General features: G+C 33.8%; 1 protein-coding gene across 1 annotated transcript in view; it reads left to right on the forward strand.

The window, feature by feature from the left end:
- Ktn1 (kinectin 1) overlaps positions 1-17,777 on the forward strand; it is a 168,620-nt gene that overhangs the window by 7,590 nt on the left and 143,253 nt on the right. The window contains 1 exon segment of the mRNA XM_047539394.1: positions 9,902-9,967. The gene's annotated coding sequence lies outside the window, so the exon portion shown is untranslated.

Raw genomic sequence — 17,777 nt, forward strand, 5'->3', positions numbered from 1 at the left:
GTGTATGTACAATTTGAAAGATTAAATGTAAAATTAATTCCTGTGTACTGAATGCCTGTCTGTACATCTTTCTCTCAGCTTTTTAAGTTTTTTCTTTTACATATAAAATATTTGTGAATTATGTATAAAATGTAAATACAGTGAATAACTTGGTACCTAACATCCAGTTCAAGAACATTTTCTTTATTCTTTTGTATACTCACTGTTGTCCCCTCACTGCTCCGCTCCCCCAAGTAACCACTGTTTTCTTACCTTTTCATTTTGCCACATCTACTTATATCTCTTAACCTATTTTAGTTTTGTGTCTTTTTGAACTCTGTAAATGGGGCCCTTTTTGTATGAGTTTATTTGTAGCTTTCATTTTCCTCCTCAGACTTTATGAATCACTTTATGGATATGGTATTTGACCATGTTGTATATAACTCTAACTCATTTACTTCTCATGGGATTTCATGGTGTAAATATTTTGCAATTTATGTTTCCTGTTGATGGACATTTGTGTTTCCAGTTCTTTTTTTTTTTTTTTTCCTTGTTATAAGCAGTGATGCTGTAAACACCTTGCATAGGTACATTTGTGCACTTAATTATCTCCAGGATACTGTTTTTTCAAACTTTATTTATTTATTTTTTTTACCATTCACAGTAAGAATACATTTGACATTATGAGTAAGTACATTTTTAGGTATACACATATGCAGCTAAATTTCCTTAAAAAACCTTTTTTGTGTGTGATGATGTTCTTACTACTGTTTCATTAAAAACAAAAATGCTAGTTAAGACCCACTCTTTTGCCTTTGCTCTCCACTAATGAATTGTGATTTACAGTTTGAACAAATGGTTTTAGTTCTTATATCTAGTTAGGAATTGAATTGCTAGATTGTGGGGATAATACATTTTCATCTCTAGTAGGTAGTGCCAAATTTATTTTCCAATGTAAATGTACCATTTATTCCCCTTGTCAGTGAAGATGTATTACAATATCTCCATGTTTTTGCCTATACTTGATACTGGTAAAAACTCAAGTGGGAGAATCTGTTCTGTATGAATTGCTACTACTAGGTTTTGAATTTCTAATAATTAAAAAACCTTTATCTTTTCAAATGTTTGCTGGACATTTTTGTTTCCTGGTCTCACAAATGACTGTTTTTTTCTGTTGGGTTGTTTGTCTTCTTTTTGGCTGGTAGGAGTTCTTTATATGTTCTGAATACTAATTCTTTGCCAATTATATATCACAAATGCCTTCTCCCACTTTGTGACTGGTCTTACTTTTATGGTGTCTCTATTAATAGTATCTTAAGCGTTTTAATTTATCAGTATTTTCCTTTTGTGATTTATACTTTGTGTTCCGTTTTAAGAAATCCTTCTCTATCTCAAGTTTAGAAAGATAGCCTTGGATTTTTGTCTTAAATTTTTTTTTTTATATTGTTTCACAATTTTTCCCTGAAGTTTTTTAAAAAATTATTTTCTCTTAAACTGTTGTTTACTTTCTCCAATCTCTCTATTGCTTAACATTACAGTATTTTTAAAGGCTAAAATATATTTATTTACTGGGTGCCTTGAAGTAATTCTTCGAGTTAATTATTTGCTAGAACAATATAGGTGATTTTGAGGCATGCATCTACACTTTGCTTCTAAGGCTGTAAGAAAATAATTATGTAGGAGTGTTTAAAAAAGTGTGTTATGTGCATGAACAAATTGTTACAATCAATCCCAATATTATTTATGATTAAACATGTACCAATTAAATAAAAGTATGGATAGTTCAGTAAACTCCCCATCACCTCTTTTTCTTTTTTGGTGGTACTGGGAACCAAACCCATGGCTACATCTTGCTAGGCAAGCAGTATATCACTGAAGCTACATCCCCAACCCTAGTTGGTAAACTTTGAAGTCTCCAACCCAATCCCCATGACATTGTTAAGAGATTTGTAAACATTTTGAAGTGATGTAGTGTTTGCATGTTTTTTCTTAAATTGTGAACTTTTGTTGTAAAGTACTTGGTGTTTTGCATTTTCACCACAATGCTCTTTAATTGTGAATAAATTTTTATATATCCAACTGAAACTTAAGAGTATATTTACAGTCTGAGGAACCAGCATTTTCTTCAATTTTGGAGAATTCTCAGCTCTTTAAATACATATTGCTTTTGTTATTTTCATTTTCTTAACTTTCAATAGACCTATGTTGGAGTCTTTTGGTTTATTGTTGGTGTCTCTTAAACGCTTTGTTTTTTTCTCTTTATTTTCTGTGCCTCATGGTGAATTCAGTAGAATTAGCAATTTAGTGAACCTTTTCTCTACCCAGCCTAGAGTTTATTCTATCTATTGAGTCTCTATGGCAGTATGCATAATTTTCATTTCTTAGATTTTTGAATTGCGTTTTCATATCCACCTGTTTCAATTTTGTTTTGTAACCTTCTGCTTTAAAAACTTCTCTTGTTGCCGGGTGTGATGATGCATGCCTGTAATTCACTCTGGAGGCTGAGTCAGGAGGATTGAGAGTTCAAAGCCAGCCTCAGCAAAAGTGAGGCACTAAGCAACTCGGTGAGACCCTGTCTCTAAATAAAATTCAAAATAGGGCTGGGGATGTGGTTCAGTGGTTGAGTGCCTCTGAGTTTAATCCCTGGTACCCTTCCTCCTCAAAAACAAAAAAGCAAAACAAACAAAAAAAGACCAAAAAATCCTCTCTCTTATTGATGAAGTCAGAGCATGACAAGACTGACCCCTTCTTCTTTGAAAGTCCTTACATAGTGGACTGCTATGGGTGCACCACTGATGGGAAGAAAGGAAGAAATGTCATGGTCAAGACCATCAAGAAGAAGCAGAAGCACAAGGGGCGGGGCACTGTTAGGACCATCACTAAGCAAGTCCCCAGTGAGTCATTTTTTACCTTCAATCCTCTGAAAGCCTTGGGGGATGGCGAATCATTGGATGAAGATTCTGAGTTCACATTAATCTTGGATTTTGAAGTTGGACACTTCTTCCTTGAGTGGATAGTGCTCTAGGGAGGCCAACAATTTTGAGGAAGGCTAAGAAGGAGAGGAAGAGGAATTGGAAGGTGATGAGGAGGGAGAAGACAAGACAAGGTTGATGCTGAAGTTAATTCCAAGAAAGAGCCCAGCCAGCAGTAGAGTACAGGCAACAGTGAGAAGCTGTGACCCAGTTGGCAACAGTAGACAGTTGTCAGGACGGACCTGGTTAATGCCTTGACCAGAGGGTGTGCCAGTGGGAGCACTGTATCCTGCCATGCTATGAGGGCAGGAACTGGTTCTGAGACACACAAACCTGGTGCTGCTGTTTGTATGGGTGGCAGCCAGAGGGCCAGGGTTCCTCATCCTCTGGCGAGCACTGGGCAACAGTGAAAGTCACGTCTTGCTTTCTCAGTAACCATATCTCTGGACCTCACCATTCATCCTGTCTTAAAAGCCCTGGGTGTGGTTGACCAGTTAACAGAGTGTGTAGCCTTACCTGTTAACACATTTGTGCCTGGATACAGTGTTTTCAGCTTGTACAAAATAGTTAGAATATTCTATTAAAGTTGTGAAACATGAAAAAAAAATTTTGTTAGATTATTTCATGAAATCAGAACCATATAGTATGAATTGATGTTTTTATTGATGATTTGTTTTTTCTTGATAAAATTCTTAGTGTTTTGGATTAAAAAAAATTCTTATTAGTGATGGTTGTACCAATTCCTTATTTTGACAACTAAAGAGAAATAAGCATTTATTGTATGTTTTCTGTGTTGGTAGTTTGGATAACTGAATTGGTCTTGCAAAAAGTTTCTATAGATGTATTCGAGCTAATAAAGAAGTGACATCCCCTTTTTGTATCTCCTAATGAATAAGGTCTAGACAAAGATCACCGATAGGTTTTAATATACAAAAAGATGTCCAAATATTAGGTACTTCCCAATGAAAATCTACCACACTGCATGTTGGTCTTGCACTCAGAACCCTGCAATTTGATGTATCTAGCCTTTAAACTTAAGTACCAGTTGAAGAAATAGAAAAGACAAAAGATTTTGTTGAATTCTGTGGAGATATCATCAACCAAATTCTAACTGGGAAATTTGACAACTACTTGTTGTCCCCATTCCCATTCAAAGAATTGAACAATAAAGAAATATAGGGACAGTAGATAAAAGGAGACGGGAAGTACATCAATCAAAGAATAACAAAAAATGTTTACAAAGCAGATGGGGAAAATGTGAGCACTGATTGTAGATAATAAAATATTATATAATATATATTATTTAATATATAATTATATATTAAATAATGTTATTAAATAATAATAAATTTTAATACTGGAGATTGAACCCAGGGCCTCAAACATGCTAGCCAAATGCACTGCCATTGAGCTACATCCCTGACCCTTTTAAAAATTTTAAGAAAGGTTCTTACTGATTTGCTGAGGTTAATCTTGAACTGGGGATCTTCTTGCTTCAGCCTCCCAAATGTTGATTTTTAAAATTTTTTATTTTGATACTGGATATTCAACCCAGGGGCACTTTAACACTAATATACATCCTCAGCCCTCTTAATTTTATTTAGTTTTAAATTTTGAAATGGGTTTGCTTGGTTGCTTAAGGCCTTGATAAATTGCCGAGACTGGCCTCAAACTTGCAATCCTCCTGTTCAGCCTCTTGGGTTGGTGGTATTACAGGTCAGCACCACAGTGCTGGGCCCCAAATGTTGATTTTTAATCCATTTTGAGACTGGGTGTTTGTTCTTTTCCACTTTTTGCACAGAATTTATGTAAAACTATTAACTCCAGATTGTAGGTTTACAGATTGATTTTCATACTTTTTCTTTTACTCCTTCCTTCTCCCCACTTTAAAAAAAAAAATGGCAACCATGAAGCAGAAAATGAGATCCACTCACCAGTGACAAAATATAAACCCCAAAGGCATGCCCCTAGTGACCTACTTCCTCCTATAGTTACCTGCCTACAGTTACCACTCAGTTAATCCATATCAGTGGATTAATCCACTGATTAGGTCACAGCTTTCATAATCTAATCATTTCATCTCTGAAAATTCTTGCATTGTGAGGGACAACTCATACCTAACACTCTTATTTTGAAACTCAACTTTATGTATTCTGGGTAATCAGTGTATCCTGAGTGTTTTAGTTTAGTGATCTTTTGCTTAAATATGTCATCTTTGAATCTTGTTGGAGTCTATTCAACTCCACAAAAACAATTTGATTTTTGAGTATCAGTATAATTATAACTAGTTCATGTGGTTTAGCCTTGGTGTGGTTATTGTTCTGCTAGTTGATCTTAACTTATTCTGTTTCTTCAGTTTGTTTTGTAGTTTGTTTGATAGTCCAACTCAAGCTAAATAGAGTTTATTCTTTTATGAGGTAGGATTGGTATCTCTTGTTATCTGAACCCTTATTGCTTGGTGTTTCAAACTTGAGAATCACGTTTAATGACTTGAATACAGTTTTGGAAACCCTGCTATTAAGTGAAAAATCATTAAGTGAAAACATTTCCATTCATTTCAATGGGAAATTATGCGTGTAACAGGATAGGGGCCATTACTGGTTTCTGTATTTTAGGTTTCTCATAATGATCACTATTCAGGCTCTTAACTCATTTTTGTTGTCTGGGAGAAGGAGTCTTTGCAGTCACAAAATTTGAAGGTATGTAGTGTTTCAATTATATTAACTTAAACCAACTTTAAGATTATGGAAATTTAGTTAGTGAAATCATAAAGACTATGTTTTCTTGGAGTTCATTCCCCAAGATTCTTCTTAATAAGATCATTTTTTTCTCACTGTTTTTTGCTTAGATTTCTCAATGGGAGTGTTGTCAAAAGAATGGAACCCACCAGGTAGAGTGAGACATACCTGTAATCCCAGTTACTTGAGAGGATCACCAGTTTGAGGACAGCCTGGGTAATTTAGGGCTATCCTGTCTTAAAATAAGATTAAAAAGGGTTAGGGATATAGCTCAGTGATAGAATGTTTGCCTAGAAAGGTCTAGTCCCTGGGTTCAGATCCTAGTATCACAAAACAAACAGCAGAGAGCCAGTTTTAAAAATGTTTTTATTAGCACATTATAGTTATACATAACCATGGGGTTCATTTTGACATGTTCATATGTGTATATAATATAATTTGCACCATTCCAATCATCAGTATTTCCCCTTTCCCTCCCCTTTGACCCACCTCCAGATTCCTTTCCTCTACCCTATTGGTCTTCCTTCTGTTAATGTGTTGCTTTTTTAATGGGTGCATTATAGACATACATAAAAGTGAATTCATTGTGGTATATTCATATATGCACATAGCATAGTTTTCAGTGTTTCCACATATGAGAGAAAGCATGTGACTCTCTGAGTCCAGTATAATGTTCTCTAGTTTTATCCATTTACTCTCAAATGCCATGATGTCATTTTATGACTGGGTAAAACTCCATTGTGTGTATATACCTCATTTTCTTTATCTTTTTGTCTGTTTTAGGTGCACATGGGCTGGTTCCTTGACTCAGCTATTGTGAATTGCGCTGCTATAAACATTGGTGTGCATTTATCACTATACTATGCTGATTTTAGTACTTTTGAATAAATCCCAAGGAGTAGGATAGCTGAGTTGTAAGGTGGTTTCATTTTCAGTCTTTTGAGGAATTTCTGTATTGCTTCCCAAGTGGTTGTACCTATTGGCAGCCCCATCAATAATGTATAAAGTATACTTTACCCCCACATCCTTGCCAGCATTTATTATTTGTATTATTTTTGTGTGTGTTACAATGGGGATTGAACCCAGGGAACCCTGGGTGCTCTACTTCTGAGATACCTGCCCTTTTAAAAAAATTTTAATTAAAAAAAAAAAATCTGAGACAGGATCTTGCTTAATTGCTGAAATGGGCCTCAAACTTGTGATCATATTGCATCAGCCTCCTGAGTTGTTGGGATTATAGGCATGCAGCAGGACACCTAGCTTTATATTTGTATTCTTGACGATTGCCATTCTAACTGGTGTGAGATGAAATTTCAGCATAGTTTTGATTTGCATTTCTCCAGTTGCTAAGGATGTTGAGCATTTTTTCATAGATTTGTTGGCCATTTCTGCTCTTGAAAAATGTCTGTTTAGTTCATTTACCCATTTATTGATTTGATTTATTATGTTTTTTTGTGTTCTTTATGTATTCTGGATATTAATTCTCTATTGGAAGAGTAGCTGCAAAGATTTTTTTCCCATGCTGGTGGCTTTCTCTTCTTACTCTTAATCATTTCCTTTGTTGTGCAGAAGCTTTTTAATTTGAAGCTATGTCATTTATTTGTTGGGAGTCTTATTAAGAAAGTTGATGCCTGCACTGATATGTTGGAATGTTGACCCTGCCTTTTCTTCTAGAAGTTGCAGTGTTTCTGGTCAAATTTAGGTCTTCCATCCACTTTGAGTTTATTTCCGTGCATGGTTGAGCAATAGGAATTTAGTTTTATTCTTCCATATATGGATAACCAGTTTTCCCATCACCATTTGTTGAAGGTTGTCTCCATTGTATGTTTTTGGTACCTTTGTCAAGAATCAGATAACTATCTTAAGTGATTCCATCTTGTTTTCTGTTCTATTCCATTTATCTTCATTTCTTTTTTTATGCCAATACCATGCTGTTTTTGTTATTATAGTTCTGTACTATAATTTGAGATCAGGTATTGATGGCTCTGGCAATGTTCTTATTGCTCAATATTGCTTTGGCTGTTCTTCAGCATGAGTTTTAGAAGTTTTTTCCTAGCTCTGTGAAGAATGTTGGTGGTATTTTGATGGGATTTGCATTAATCTGTAGAACGCTTTTAGTAGTGTGGTCATTTTGATAATATGAATTCTGTTTATCCAAGAACATGGGAAGTCTTTCCATCTTCTGAGGTTGTCTTCAATTTCTTTTTTCAGTGTTTTATAGTTTTCATTGCAAGAGGTCTTCCTTGTTTAGATTTATTCCCCAGTATTTTATGTTTTTGAGGCTATTATGAATGGGATTGTTTTCCTTATTTCTTTCTCAGCAGATTCATGGCTGAGTATAAGAAAGCTGTTGACTTTCGCTAGTTGATTTTGTATCCGTTTAATTTGTTCAATTTGTTTATCAGCTCTGGAAGTCTTCTGGTGGATATTTTTGGGTCTTGTACTCATCGGCAACAGGGATAATTTGACAAATTATTCTTATTGGTATCCCTTTAATTTCCTTGTCTTGCTTGATTGTTCTGGCTAGAGTTTCAAGAACTATACAGAATAGGAGTGGTGAGAGTGGACATGCTTGTCTTTTTCCTGATTTTAAAGGAAACAATTTTGTTTTTTTTTGTTCAGTATGATGTTCGCTTTGGGTTTGTCATATATAGCCTTTATGATATTGAGGTAAGTTCCTTTATCCCTAGTTTCTAAAGTGTTTTAAACATGAGTGGTTGCTGGATTCTGTTGAAGGCTTTTTCTTTATCTGTTGATGATCTTGCGATTTTTTTTTTTTTTTGGTCCTTAATTCCACTTACGTGGTGAATTACAATTATTGATTTGTGTATGTTAGACTAATCTTGCACCCCTGGGATGAAAACCACTTGATCATGATGTACCATCTTCTTAATGTGTTTTCGAATGTGGTTTGCTAATATTTTATTAAGGGGTTTTTAATAAACTTTTTTTCCATTGTAAATTTCATTGTGTTAAAAAATAAGTTACAGTTATTTTCAATTCATGGTAATTATTATCTACTTCTGACTTTTTTTGTCATTTTGTGGCTTTAAAGTTCATCATACTAAAATGCCTTGATTTTGTGTTTCATAGTAGTAGTGAATACAAATAGGATTGATGTGTACTGTATTTACGAAGTTTCATTATGAAAGAAGGTGAAGACTCACCAGGACTACCTATTTAGTTCAGAGAAGTAAAACTTCTTTTTCTTCCCAAGATATATAGTGAGCGCAACAAACATTTGACAGTGCAATGCATTGGGCACTGTGCTGGGCTCCTAGATGGTAGACGGGAGATAACAGATAAAAAGGCACTTTAAACTTTGAGTAATATAAATTGAACCTTGTATAATAAGTGAGTAGAAATTCTTTAGTGAGTGTTTTCCTAATCCATGGTTATAAAGGTACATTTTCATGAAATGATGACCACATGGTTATGAATGCAAAAGCAAATGGCTCTTCATTTCTTTAAATCAGAATGGGAAAACTTCTTAATTTTTAGATTTTTTTTTCTTTAACTTCATTATGTGGATTAATAGTCAAATGAGAGTTTATAAATAGTTTTTTTTTGCCCAATTTTAGTTTCTTCAATTGTGTGTAGAGTATGTTTAAGATTTTGTTTATTTACATTTTTATTGTTTATATAGACTTTGTATCTTTTTAAATGACAGTGATAGGAATTCACTTGTGGAATGACATTAAAATCAAAACCAGCATAGACTGTGAAAGTGTAGAAATTGAAATGTTGACTACAGAATAGATTATAAGGTTTTAGAAAAAATAGGTTTTCAAGTATTATTTAATTACTCCACTTGACTGTAAAATGCTGTGGCTTTGTACTTGGAAGCTTGTAATTGAGGAGATGCTAGCACTCTTTATCCTGGCTTCCTGAAAAGTTTATTAGGAACTAAAACAAAACAAAACAAAAACAAAATGTGTGTATTGGAGTAGTCTCACTCATTTTAGTTGGAAGGAGATGTATTGCTTACTTAAAAATACTACTTTTTAGTTTAGCATATTTCATATAAGTATTGTTTACGGACATTAACTGTCAGTTTATTATACATAACTGACACTTCTGATAACTAAAATTTCAATATTGAGCTTGGGTCTAGAATCCTATGTTATTGGTTATTGTTTCTTCAGAGATTTTATTCCATTGTCCTCGGCTTCTCTTGCTGACTAACGTGAACTGAATTTTATTTTTTTATAGGTAATCTTTCCTGTGTTGCTTGTAAGACTTGCTTTACATCTTTTGAATTATACAGTGTTACTACAGGTATGTAAAAATGTTTTATTTATTCTGTCCAGATTTTGTTGTCCTTCTTGAATTGGAGATTCATATTTTTCAACAATTTTTGGAAATTCTTAGCCATTCTCTGATCAGATATTCCCCTCATTCTTTTTTCTCCTTGAATTCCCATTTGACTTATTGAGCCGTCTCATTATATCCTACTTTTAAGTTTTCTTTCATATTTTCTGTGTATCCTTATATGATGCATTGTCAGTTTTTATCTGATCTGTCTTCCTATTTGATAATTCTTTAATTTTGCATAATTGTCAGTCCTTTAGTTTTAATTTCTGGGTGCTTGTGTGTGTTGTGCGTATGTGTTTATACATACACAACATTTTTTTTTTTTTGGCAGAACTGGGGATTGAACTCAGGGCCTCATGAATGTTAGGCATTCTACCTGAACTACATCCCCAGCTGTTTTTTTAATATTTTATTTTGAGACAGAATTTCACTGAATTGCTAAGGCTTGTGTGGAACTGAAGATTCTCCTGCCTTTACCTTCCAAGTAACTGAGATAACAAGCCTTAGCCACCACACCTAGCACACATGACATCTAATTTGCTTAGTTTCTGCAAGTCTTTCTAATCTTAGTTGTTATTTTCATGAGTGTTTTCTGATTTCTTTTACAGTTCTAATGACTGAAAAAAATTAATAATTTTTCATATACTCTTGTCTGGAGTTCTTTGGAATATATTGTTTGTTCCTTTTATGGTTGTTAAGTTCACCTCTACAAGAGTATATCTGCAAATACCATACTGTGCAGGCTAGACTGGATAGAAGGAATTTTTTTCCAAGAGGGATTTTGTTTTCTTCCTAAAAGTCTTAGGCTTTCTTGACCTTTGAGCCATTTTTACTTTAATATTTTTGGTAAGTATGGGGAGTGGGTAGTCTGGATTACATACTGTAGATCTGACTCTCAGAATCCATGGTTATACAATTTTTTTAACTTTATATTTTTTTAAGTTTTTATGTGGTGCTGAGGATTGAACCCAGTGCCTCATATGTGCTAGGCAAGTGCTCCACCACTGAACCACAACACCAGCCCCCATTATACACATCTTAATGGAAACTTTTTATTTGACATTTGGAAAACCAGACAAATTTTCAGTCTTTGTTCTTTTTTTTTTTTTTTTTTTTAACCCTCATTGTATTAACATGGGTTTTTTTTCCCCTTTAGTCTCCCATTCACTGATTGTAGACCCCTTGGAAAGTCTCTGTTCTGTGTAATTTGTATCATTTCCATTTCTTCAAGAAATTGCAGGCCAACATACTCCTCTTTTAACCTTAAATAGACATTAGCAGTCTATTTGAGCTTTCTCCTCAAGATAGGACTACCTTTAATTTTAGAAAGTGTGCCTATTTTTTTCCCCCAGTACTGGGGAATGAACCTAGGGCCTCATGTGTACTTAGACAAGTGTTCTACCATTCAGCTGCACCTTCAACCCCATACTTGCCTATTTTTTATTTTATTTTTTTAGTGTTTTCCTTTATTTATTATTGGTTCTTTTAAAATATTGACTGTTTTAAAGCAAATATTTATTGATTTTTAATTGAAATAGTTTTTTATTATTAGAAATAGTCTCCAAGTTAGTTTTTAAAAGTCGTGATTTAATTTGCAATTTCAAATACATGAAATTTGACTTTGTATTATAAAAGTAATTATAAGCTCATGTTGGGGAAATGTGAATATTCTGAAGGATACAAAGTTAAAAGTTACCAGAAAGAATACCCAGAAGTCACCACAGAATTAATGGTTTCTAATTTGTTCTTCCAGGAGTTTCCTGTGCCTATGTGGGCATGACTGTCGTGTAAAAGAGAATTTTTTTGTATGCTGTTATGTAGTTAAACTTATATAAACTTATATCGCATATATACGATATAAGGAGATATATATATATATCATATATATAAAATATAATTTTTTGAGAGAAACTGAACAGCTGAATACAGTGATACATTCCTGTAATTTCAACTACTTGGGAAGCTGAGGCAGAGGATAACAAATACAAGACCATACTGGGTAGCTTAGGAAGACCCTGTCTCAAAAAAATTAAAAGGACTGGAGATGTAGTTTAGTGGCAGAGCACCCTGGTTTCAATACCCAGTGCTGGAAAAAATATATATTTCAAGTATCTACCCATATTACATGTGAAGGTGTATTTCAAGCTATCATTTCCTTAATACTAGGCCAAGGTTCTTTCTAGAATATAAGTTGCATTGCAAATAATGAACACAGAGTAAGTCTCTGTATTTGTGTGATTGTGTCTGTAGCATAAACTACCAATTTTCTCTATTGAAGAAGATGCACTATTTTTGTTTTTATTTATGTTTTATTATGGAAATTTTCCAAATTTCCCTTGAATATACTAGTTAATACTCAATTGATAAAAATACTGTTTTTCATACTCTCTGGCTTATGCCTTTAAATATTTGCCAACCATAGTAAAAAGAGATAAATTTACAAACATCATTTTTTAAAGATGTCTTTATTGAGGTATAATTGGCATACAACAAACTGTAGATGTTTGAATTGTACAATAAGTGTTCTCCTGTGTACCCTGGTGAAATAATCAACAACCCTCCAGGAACGAAACATAAGTATCACCTCAAATTTCTGGTTCCTCCTTGTGATCCCTCCTTCCCATATCTTCCTGCCCTGATAACCTAAGGGAAAAGAGGGTGCATACTCTTAATTTACTTATCTTTAATGTTACTGAGATTTGTTTTTAAGAAATACACTAACTGGGTATCTCCCCCAATCCCCCGAAAACCTCCTAAATATGTCTTCTTCATTTTTCTCAAATTTTAAGTGATATTTGTAGGTTAAGGCAACCAGACCTTTACAATTTAAGGAAAAAAAAATTTACTTTGCTTACATAATGTAAATGTGTAAATATTGTTTTGCTTTGGAAATATTGTAAGCTCAAAGGGTTTTTGAGTTTAGTCACTTTTTTTTTCCTAAAAACCTTTATAATGTTTTCTTATCAGATTCACCAGTCTTTTTCTTTGTCTCTGGGTTTTATGTGAGATGTGAAAAGCCTTTTACCAAGTAGAATTTTAAAAAGCCCATGTTTTTTCCTCTGGTTCTTTCATGATTTAACCTTTGAAACTTTGATCTATATATAATTGAGATGTAAGGACTTAATTTCTTTCTAAAATGGGTATCATTTGTGCCAGTACTACTAACATTAAGTTTATATATCCGTATCTGTATTTACCTATTGATTTGAAATGGTACTTTCATGATATACTGAACTTTTCATATATATTTGGACTATTGCTGTTGCATTTATTTGGCTATTCTTGGGCAATGTTTATAAACTCTTGTTTCATAAGCAAAGTTTTTTAAGTAGCTGCACTAGGGTCATTTGGGGTTATATTTTACATCCTTGTCTTTCATGTTTGTGAAATTATATTTTAAGTATTATGTCTTTCTGGGGATAGGCAAGAAAAAATAAAACATTTGACTAGTAGTTTTCATTGTTGCGTGACCTAAGGTTATGTACTTGAATTATTTTATCAGGCTGATCATGTTCAACTTTAATACCCTAGTCAAACTTCCGAAGGGACAGTAAATATTTGAATAACAGATTTCGAAGTAGGTATATTTGTTTTCTAACAAATTTGATTGAGAACAAGTATCGGTTGTTAGGACTACCTTGTGATGATGGGATTGGATATATTTGGTAAGATTAGGGTAGAGAGAAGACCACAGGAAGTCTTAGGGAGATAAGATTTTGGATTAAAACTATGAAGAACTTGTCTAAAGAGGGTCTTTATGTGATGTTCATCCCTGATTTTCAAGTATAGGCTGACTAACCATTCAGATGGGTCCAGTCTCTTTTGAGTGTCTAGTTGAATTAGATGGCCCTTTCCAACCTACCAATCTTGTGAAAAGAAAAGGTACATCAAGATCATAGATTGTAGGGGGAAAAAAACTTCCATACATGGTATAGTTGTTTTATAGTTACATTATTGGTATGAATTTTATGTTCTAATGTTAACCTTCGAATAGTTTTGAAGACTTTATATTTGTCTTTGGAAACCAATTTTGTGTATTGATTTGAAAGACTTAAGTATTTAAAAAATGACTAGGGTCTAGGAGTGTAGGTTAGTGGTGGAGTGCTTGCCTAGTATGCTCAAGGCCCTGGGTTCCATCCTCTAGCACTGGGGGGAAAAAGTTGTTAATTTCTTTGGAACTAAATCAGTTTGTCTAATTAAGTTATCATAAATTAATTTCTTTACAGAATAAAGTTTTAACCGGGTGGGTTTTTTTTTTTTGGGCAGTGTTGGGGATCCAACCCAGGGTCCTGTGCCTGCAAGGCAGGCACTTTTCCAACTGAGCTATCTCCCCAGCCCAACCAGGTTGTTTTCTATGGAAGTATTTATAAATGAATAATGTCTTTTACTGAGATCCTGAGAGAATGGGCTAGTTTGGTCTTGATGGGTACTCAGAAGTCTAAAAGAGATGGATTAATTTTCAGTAGCTATGAACTGAGCAGTTTCTTAGAGAAGACTGACTTACCTGTTTTCATATTAAAGGAAAAACATAAATTTGATTTTAATAGAAATGTCAAGTTTTGTGGCATGAGACCTAATGGAGAGATTAAATTTCATTGTTTACTTCATTTGCAGTAGCAGTACTTCAGAGTGGATATTGCTGAAATAACTTAGGGGTATGTTAATAAGATGTTGGTTTTACAGATAGCTATGTGTTACAGTTGTACCGCATCTTTGAGATTTCAATGTAGTCTGAAAAGTTAATTTTTTTTTTAGGGTACCAGGGATTGAATTCGGGGGCACTTGACCACTGATCCACATCCCCAGCCCTATTTTGTATTTTATTTAGAGACAGGGTCTCATTGAGTTGCTTAGTGCCTCGCTTTTGCTGAGGCTGGCTCTGAATTTAGGATCCTCCTGCCTCAGCCTCCAGAGCCACTGGGGATTACAGGTGTGTGTCACCGCACCTGGCTCTGTAAAGTTAATTTTTAATAGAAAAGATGTTGTAAGTGGAGTTCCCATGGCAGGGAACTCAGTATTTGATTTACTAGATTATTTTGTTTTTTGATTACTTTGAAATCTTTTCTCCTCTTACTTTAAGAGTTAATTTTATTATGCATTCTGGGGGTGATTATACTTTTGTCATAGAAACTGACTAGGAGGATATGAATTTAGATGAGTTTTTGTATTTTGATGGACATTTCAGGAAATGGTTAATGCTTTATTTTTCTCATTGGGTTGTTTGTCTCTTTCTTATTGATTTGAAGGAACAAGTTTTTTTTTTTTTAAATGCTTACTACAGATGTAATATACTTTTAAACATTTAAACATGTAGAACTGTGTAAAAGGAATAAATCCACCTATTTTCTTCAGGTGTATACTTTTTCTTATGTATAAAACTTTTATTTGGATGTTCTTATTTGATCTGAATGATTCTACCTTGTCTCTACTGATATGAAATACTTAAACTAAACTTTTGTACATATTTACATTTTATTTCATTTTTGAATTCCATTTTTATCTGTTCTTTTATCTTTACCACACTGCACTGTATTGCTGCCTACCTGTATTTAAGACTGTCTGCTAGCTTGTAAAATTTTGTGTATGTGTATAGAGAGAGCAGTTGCTGTGGAATTATAGAACTAGCTATAGATATGTCACTTGAACTGGAAGAGTAGGGGATCACATCAAAGCTTGTGAATTTTTTTTATTTTTTATTTTTCCTCTGGTTTATAGATAACCATGTAATTCCCTTCTAAGCTAAATCATGGATTCATTTAAGGTCAGCATATGTATTTGTGATCACTGCTAACCATCTTGTGTTCAAATTTTAAAGTTTAAGTGGAAAATAAAAGTGAAGGGCTGGGGATGTAGCTCAGTGACAGACTGCATTTGATTTATTCTTTTCAGATCTATCTGAACTATTGAAGTTATTTTAATTGGTCTTCCTGAACCTATTTTGAGCTGATTTATTGGGTTTTAAATTTTGATTGTTTTTTTTGTTTGTAGAATCCTTAATTCAAACCTGCAGAGTCACTTTTGATAGTTTTAGTTCTTTCCTCATTTTTCCAGTTTCCTCTTATTTATGTTGTAACTTGTATTTGTAAATTGCAGTCTCTTAAGTCTTTAGGGATTTTAATTTAAATATTTATTCTTTAGCTTGCTTCCGCTGCCTTTTGCTCATGGTGGCTTATCACATGTTCTTTCATTTTGAGTCATGGACTCATATCTGCATAATAATATTTGAAAATCTTGTTTTGAGGGAGGATTTCACTCAAGAGGATATGCCTTTGCTTCTCCCACTTGCACCCTTGTGACTTCTTAAATTTTTTGGTTTGGTATTTCCAAGATGATGCAAATAGTTTGGTCTGTAAAGCTTTGTAAGAAGAAACCTGTGTATATTAGTTTTTAGGGAATACACTGAGTGAGACACAATTGGAACTAAAAGCCAGGACTTTTGATGTCCATTTTAGTGCATCATTATAATGTTACTCACCAATCTTAAAATAATTTGCTTAGGACATATATGGAGTATAACATGCTTACTTTATTTGAAGGTGAGTAACTATACAATGTTTAATTTTTAAATTCTAGTTTATAGTAATATAAATAGATTTTTGGTTCTTTCTGGAGAAGTTTACAAAATTTAACTCAGTGAATTGCTCAGTTTTTGTAAGAGCAAGTGTAAGTTATATAAAAGGACGAGTAAATACAATTTTAAAACTAGTTGGTTAGCATTCATAGTACGTACTCTGATGAAATGCAGAACTTCATTATTGTTTTTTAGGAGTGGTGGTGCTATGGATTAATCCTAGGACCTTGTACACGCTGGGCAAGTGCTCTACCACTGAGCTTTATCTCCAGGCCATTTTAATTTAATTTAATTTAATTTTAGTGTGTGTGTTATTTTATTTTTTTAACGTGGTGCTGGGGATTGAACTCAGGGCCTAGTGCATGCTAGGCAAGCACTCTACTGTTGTGCTACCCATCCCCAGACCCTCTGCATACTATTAATTTATTATCTTTTGAATTCTTTATGGAGAATGTAGTGATGAAAACTCCCATTCTTGTTCTAGAGCAGGGTTTTTAACCTGGGATCTGTGCATACCCTTCTGAGAGTCCAGAAGCTTGAAGTTAATTATAAATATTAGTGAGTATATATGCCTTTCTTTGAGAAAGAAGATTGGTATCTTTAATCAGTTTCTGGAAGGATTTATGTCTGAATAAAAGATGAAAGAGACTGATTTGTAATGTGGTTTGAGAATAGTTTGGACTTGATTTCTTGTGATCTCATGGATATTTCACTTTTGATTCACTTGACAGAGAAATTTTGTTTAACACTACTGGCTGTTTATTACATTCAAATCAGTGTCTGTTATTTAGACGTGATTGGGTTTAAAAGATAATTAATATTACAAAGGGCATCTGATAATATGGGAAAAGCAATTAACATTGGTGATTTGTGCCAGCTCAATTCAAAACTTGAACCTGTTTCTGTCTTTCTGTTATCAACTCAACATACATTTATTGAATTGTGTACCGTGGACTTAGAAAAATCTTAATGAACTGGAGCTTATCACCTAGAACCACATTAGCTTTCTTTCAGCCTCTTTCCCCTTTATTTTTCCATTGCCCCTCCACTTTAAATGTTTCTATTTTGCTCCTCACCCCGCTTACCCTGTATTTTGCTCCTAGTCCCTTTTTGCCTCCTCTTTTCCCTTATTTTCTGTAGTCTCCTTTGTTGCCTAAGGGTGTAATGTGAATTCAAAGTATATTAATTGCTTTGTAAAAGGAT

The sequence above is a fragment of the Sciurus carolinensis genome, chromosome 2 (assembly GCF_902686445.1).
Source record: "Sciurus carolinensis chromosome 2, mSciCar1.2, whole genome shotgun sequence".
NCBI lineage: Eukaryota > Metazoa > Chordata > Mammalia > Rodentia > Sciuridae > Sciurus > Sciurus carolinensis.